We start from the raw sequence: 6,254 nt of genomic DNA on the forward strand, positions 1-6,254 counted from the left end.
GCAAGAAGCTCTCCCTAGCATAGAGAATATGCTTTGAACCCACTTCTTTCAGTCTCCATGACTGTGTCTGTGCTCACTGCTGGGCTTTTCACAACATGCCGCCTCTTCTAATCTTACAACATCCCTGAAACCTAAGCATTGCAGTGTGATTGCCATTCTGCATATATGGAGATTGAGGTTTTGAGTGGTTAATTGTGTGCAAAACCCATTCAGAATGTTCTTTCTACTACACAAAACTTCTTATTTATTATATTTCTGACAGGGAGGGAGGAAGTGTGGGGGGAAGAGAGAGAGAGAGAGAGAGAGAGAGAGAGAGAGAGAGAGAGAGAGAGAGAGAAAATATCAACAATGACACTTTATGTCCATGTAGCATTTTAGAAATTTCTATTTCCTAGCCCATTGTATATATTACAGTGTTCTCTAGAGGAAATGATAATAATAATTGCTGTATGGCAGGCACTGTGCTAATGCTTCATGTATATTATCTCATTTCATCCTCACAGCAAACCTATGAGGTAGAAATTGTTATCCTCACTTTTAAGATGAGAAAATGAGGCTTAGAGAGATTAAATAACTCACTCAAGGTTACTGCTGTTTAAACCAAGAAATCCAACTGCAGATTCCAGTCCCCTAACTGCTTTTCTCTGTTGCTTGCATTGTTCCTAAGGCTCTTCTTTCAGCAGTGTGTGGTGCCTTACCTTTGCAATTCATACAATCCTGGGATATAATCAGAAAATGTCTTTATTTTTGTTTTTCTGCCCCTCTAAATTTCGTCAGTGGTGTTAGCTTGTCTGCTGTTAGATAGGAACATGGCCAATACTTTGGCTTTTCTGCTCTCTCTCAGGGTCCAATAGTATCTACCAGTATAACTCGCCTGAGTAGTCTCAATTCAATAATGAAAACTGTCTACTCCTATGTATTGATAAACTTTCCACCTTCATTCAAAGTTACAATTACTTCCTCTACCCCAGCTGGAGCTTTTTGTAGGTGGGAATCCAGGTAGAGTGTGTGGACTTTTCTTTCTATTTTACTCTTTCAGTGGTTCTTATAGTATTGTCCTGTGGATCAGAAAGCATCCACTGGGAAACTGTTAGAGCTGTGAGTTCTTCAGACTTAGTGAATGGGACACGCTGGGGTTGGGGCCAGCTCTTGTTAAAGTGACCTCAGTGAATGGTAACACGCTAGAGTTTGAGAACAGCTGCACTATCTGATGCTCACCCCCCTCCTCCTCTTCCTTAGAACCTTAGTTTATGTGGTCAGAGCAAAGAGGGAAGGAATAGAAAAGGGGTCAGAAAGGCAATTCCTCCTCTGATATTATTATTAGAGGCCCGGTGCACAAAATTTGTGCACGGAGGAAAGGGGTTGTCCCTCAGCCCAGCCTGCACCCTCTCCAATCTGGGACCCCTCGAGGGATGTCCAACTGCCCGTTTAGACCCAATCCTGGTGGGATTGGGCCTAAATGGGCAGTTGGACATCCCTCTCACAATCCAGGACTGCTGGCTCCCAACCGCTTGCCTGCCTGCCTTCCTGATTGCCCCTAACCGCTTCTGCTTGCGAGCCTGATCACCCCCTAACCACTCCCCTGCCAGCCTGATTGATGTCTAACTGCTCCCCTGCCAGCCTGTTTGCCCCCAAATTCCCTCCTCTACCTACCTGGTCACCCCTAACTGCCCTCTCCTGCAGGCTTGATCCCACAACTGCCCTCCCTTGCAGGCCTGGTCCCTCCCAACTGCCCTCCCATGCTGGCCGTCTTGTGGTGGCCATCTTGTGTCCACATGGGGGCAGGATCTTTGACCACATGGGGGCAGCCATCTTGTGTGTTGGAGTGATCGTCAATCTGCATATTACTCTTTTATTAGATAGGATAGAGGCCTGGTGCATGGGTGGGGGCCAGCTGGTTTGCCCTGAAGGGTGTCCTGGATCAGGGTGGGGGTTCCCTTGGGGCATGGGGTGGCCTGGGTGAGGGGCCTGTGATGGTTTGCAGGCTGGCCACGCCCCCTGGCGACCCAAGCGGAGGCCGTGGTATCTGGGATTTATTTATCTTCTACAATTGAAACTTTGTAGCCTGGAGCGGAGCCAAGTCTTCTGCTTGCTCCGTGGTGGCAGCCATTTCTGTTGGAATTTATCTTCTATAATTGAAACTTTGTAGCCTTAAGTGGAGGCCTGGGCCGGCCAGGGTGTGCGGAAAGCTTGGCTTCCTCCATCGCCGGGGAAACTCAAGCCTCCCTCCTGCTCTCTCCGTGGCCGCAGCCATCTTGGTTGGGTTAATTTGCATACTTGCTCCTGATTGGCCGATGGGCATGGCTTGTGGGCGTGGCTTGTGGGTGTAGTGGAGTGATGGTTAATTTGCATATTACTCTTTTATTAGATAGGATATGGCTTCTCATTGTAGTCCCTGGGACTTACTTAAAGTTGCCTCTTTTTCTGATAGCTGCTTTTTCAGAGGCATCACTGAGACTATCCAAGCTCCTTTCTATTCTGCCCTCTTCCTATTTTATTGATTTTTTACAGAGAGGAAGAGAGAGAGATAGAGAGTTAGAAACATCGATGAGAGAGAAACATTGATCAGTTGCCTCTTGCACACCCACTACTGCAACCAAGGTACATGCCCTTGACCGGAATCGAACCTGGGACCCTTAAGTCTGCAGGCCGATGCTCTATCCACTGAGCCAAACCAGTTTCAGCAGGGTACAATGTTTTAAAATAAGCAAATGAATCTGTTCCTTTATGAGCAAGATTGTCTTTTCTTTAGCTGACTTCCAGCCATTTTCAAAAGTGTATAGAAGTCTATGGATTGATCTGGGGCTACCTTAGTAATGTTTTCAGGTTTCTAAATCCAAAGAACAAGATTATAGACCCAAGCAACAGTCACAAACCAGGCAGAACTGCTTGATTATTACCTAGTGAACTGGACCCCACTTGTACACCACTTTACATAATCTTGGCCAGTCCATTGTAGTGACCAGGTCCACACAGACTTTGACAAAACTTATATCAATATAACCTGACAGTGCCTCAGCCTGGGCCAGTTACTTCTTGTTTCCAATCTTGTGTTTCTCTGACTTCCTTAGAACAGCTGGGCTCACATGCATGATCAACCAAAAGAATGGGGAAAAGGAGTTAATGCCCATGGAGCCATTCTTGGCTACTAGGGAATAGAGTAGATAGATAAATGCTTCTTCCTTTTAATGCCAATTTAGACATTCTGAAATGCTTCTCATCCTACAGAACTGGGTAATTATTGCCCATAGATGTTTTCGACTAGATAACACATCTTTGTATTGACTTTCCAAACTCTTACCCCAAAGATTTTACCATCCCACACTCTTATTCCCTGAGATCACTTCCAAAATAAACTACCTGCCTACAGGTCTTTTTTCTTGGGCTTTCATAGGGACCCAGGCAAAGACACTTATCAATACTAATCTTTCTCATTTCTTATCTCTTAAAGATTGGTGCACACCAGGATATTAAAGGTTATAAGTTCATATGAAACTGGGGATGTCTACAAATGGAACCCATGTGTTTTGTTGGATTCAATTGAATAATTTGACATGAAGCATTGCTATTATGCATAAGAGGTTAATGAATGTAGGTAATAGAAGTTGGAATACCACCACGCTGCCATCATCTCTTGGAGGCAAGGACTAGACTAGATAACTTCTTTGGGAAACAGTGAGGATTTCAGTGACTATTCTATTAGAGGGAGGCACTTTCTTTTTGGGTTATGAAGTTATCAGAAAAGCTTGCCATTCATCTGGGCTCTTGAATAGCTATACACCAAAGAGATGCCTTACATTTTACTTTGATTTAAAAAGTGAAATATTCCGACAATCCCGTTTTCCTAGATGACAGTGTTGCTCAGGTCACTTCCAGCTGCCTTTGTGCTACAAAGGAGAAGCTATACAAATGTTTTCCTTTCCATGGCCTCAGAAAGGTCTGTAGTTGTATGCTAAACTAGTCAAGTGGTTTCTAAAAACTGGTCTACAGATTGATTATTGCAAAATCACTGAGGAAACTTTTAAAAAGTACATGCTTCTGTGCTCTACCTCTGGAGGTTTGGATTGGTTCTGAAATTCGGGCAGTGGCAGGTCCTGGCTAGTGAGAGCCAGTTGTGCACCTCTCTTTCTAACTCCATGTTCAGTGACTACCTTGCTAGCTTGAAATTAGTCCCAGAGTTAGTATTTATACTCTGAAAGTTGGAAAATACTATAAGTTAGAGATATTCCCCCCTAAGGAGGTGGTGTCAAACATAACTAGATTGGGGCCTCGGATCCTGTACAACTCTCACTCAGTTAAGGAATCTGTTTTATAGGAATGTTAGTGTTTTTTTTTTTCTGATGTAACATGAGCTGTTCACGTTACAGTACTGTTAGCCCTTTATCACATTTTTTTGCACATATAATTTTAATGGTATATATGTTAACCTTTTAAATTTAAAATATTATTATTGCTATTACTTTAACAAAAATGCCAATTTGACGTGTACTATAGCATCTAATGTAAATGACCTCTTCTTTAGCACCTCCTTGGGTTTTCTAAAGGAAAACCAGTCCATATAATTTAACTCCCGATGTGATACTGTTCTATAAAATTAAAATATTTGGTTTGGTTTAATCACAGTTTTTAGAATAAGTGTCTTAACAAAATCTTGGAATATCAATAGTCTACTGAACATTATAATTTAGTGATTAGTTGCTATGCTAAGCCAAATGGTTACCATGATAAGATTTAATTTGGAAATCTGGAACTAAGAGGGGTGACCCATTAAAAAGGGACTCTTATTCCTCATCCTCTGATTGTCAAATATTAAACATAGGGAGGTTTGATAATTTAGTACATATTTACAAGGAAAGAGACAATGATTCTCAACACAATGTCTATATTTCTGTAACTGGCAACAGTGATTTAAATATTAGCTCAGAGCATTCAAAACATTGGCAACAGCGTTTACAGTGATAAGCCTGGAATGCAAAATTCAGTTTGGTTTTAACACAAAAGGGAAAATGCCAAATTATTCAATTTGGTATACAGTATAATATTCAGAAATTTGAAGTCTTTATATCCTGTGATTTATTTGTGTTTTCTAATTTAAAAAAATGAAACAAGTGAAAAAGTTGTTCTAGAGTTAAGAAAAAATTGAAATATACCAACAATTAAACATTTTGCAGATATTTTAAAAAGAATTTTGTTTCTTAAGCATATGAAAGTTTTAAGTAAGATCTTAAAAATAATTTATTCAATGTAGGCAGTCAAGAAAGTATTTCAAGTTGAATGGGGATGGGAAGATATTCCTTCTAATCCTTGAAGTTGGTGTTACTTTTGTAGGACAATTTTCTCAGAAGTTAAGTACTAATGAACTCATAATTACACTTACATATAGTCCAGAATGTTTAGATCATTAATAAAAATAGTTTGCATATACTCCTTAATATGATAATTTATGTAAGAGAATATGTAACTTTAAAAACAATAAGCAAACCCCCTGGCAATGGGCAAGGAGACATCTGATTGGTGATGTTGCTCTTATATCAATCAGGGGCAAAGCAGATGTACAGTCCTTAATTCATCCTAGCTTGATGCCTGTGTCGGTGGCCAGAGCTGTTTCATGCCTGAGGCACATAAAAAAAAAAAAAAAATAAGCAAACATAGGGCAGTATTTTTATTTGGGCATCCCTTCCCCATTATTAATAATTATTTTATAAGCACTGTTAGGTGCTATGGAATATTTACAAAAAATATGTTTTTGAAAATTCATTTTGAATAGTCAATTAGTTCATAATTTAAAAAACACAAAAAGGGCCCTGGCTGGTTTGGCTCAGTGGATAGAGTGTCGGCCTGTGGACTGAGGGGTCCCAGGTTTGATTCCGGTCAGGGGCATGTGCCTTGGTTGCGTGCACATCCCCAGTGGGGGGTGTGCAGGAGGCAGCTGATTGATGTTTCTCTCTCTCACCGATGTTTCTATCTCTCTATCCCTCTCCCTTCTTCTCTGTAAAAAATCAGTAAAATATATATATATTTTAAAAAGTACATAGTGATAATACCATGAAAATTATTGCTTCCCCTCTGTCCCCATCCCCAGAGGCAACAAATATTACCTATTTCTTATGTATTCTTATGCAAATATTTTATGCAGATATAAGCAAAGCAGGTATTCTCCCCCACATCCTTGTTGTGCAGCCCACAAACATGTGGTAACATATCCCATACATAGCTCTGAATCTTGCTTTTTCACAAGCTATCTTAGAGATGAT

General features: G+C 40.9%; 1 pseudogene; it reads left to right on the plus strand.

Annotated features, from left to right (window-relative positions):
* Positions 1-5,480: 5,480 nt before the first annotated feature.
* Positions 5,481-5,625, plus strand: LOC114231178 (small nucleolar RNA SNORA48; annotated as a pseudogene).
* The last annotated feature ends 629 nt before the right edge of the window (positions 5,626-6,254 follow it).

This window comes from Eptesicus fuscus, chromosome 10 (genome assembly GCF_027574615.1).
Source record: "Eptesicus fuscus isolate TK198812 chromosome 10, DD_ASM_mEF_20220401, whole genome shotgun sequence".
NCBI classification, from domain to species: Eukaryota; Metazoa; Chordata; class Mammalia; order Chiroptera; family Vespertilionidae; genus Eptesicus; species Eptesicus fuscus.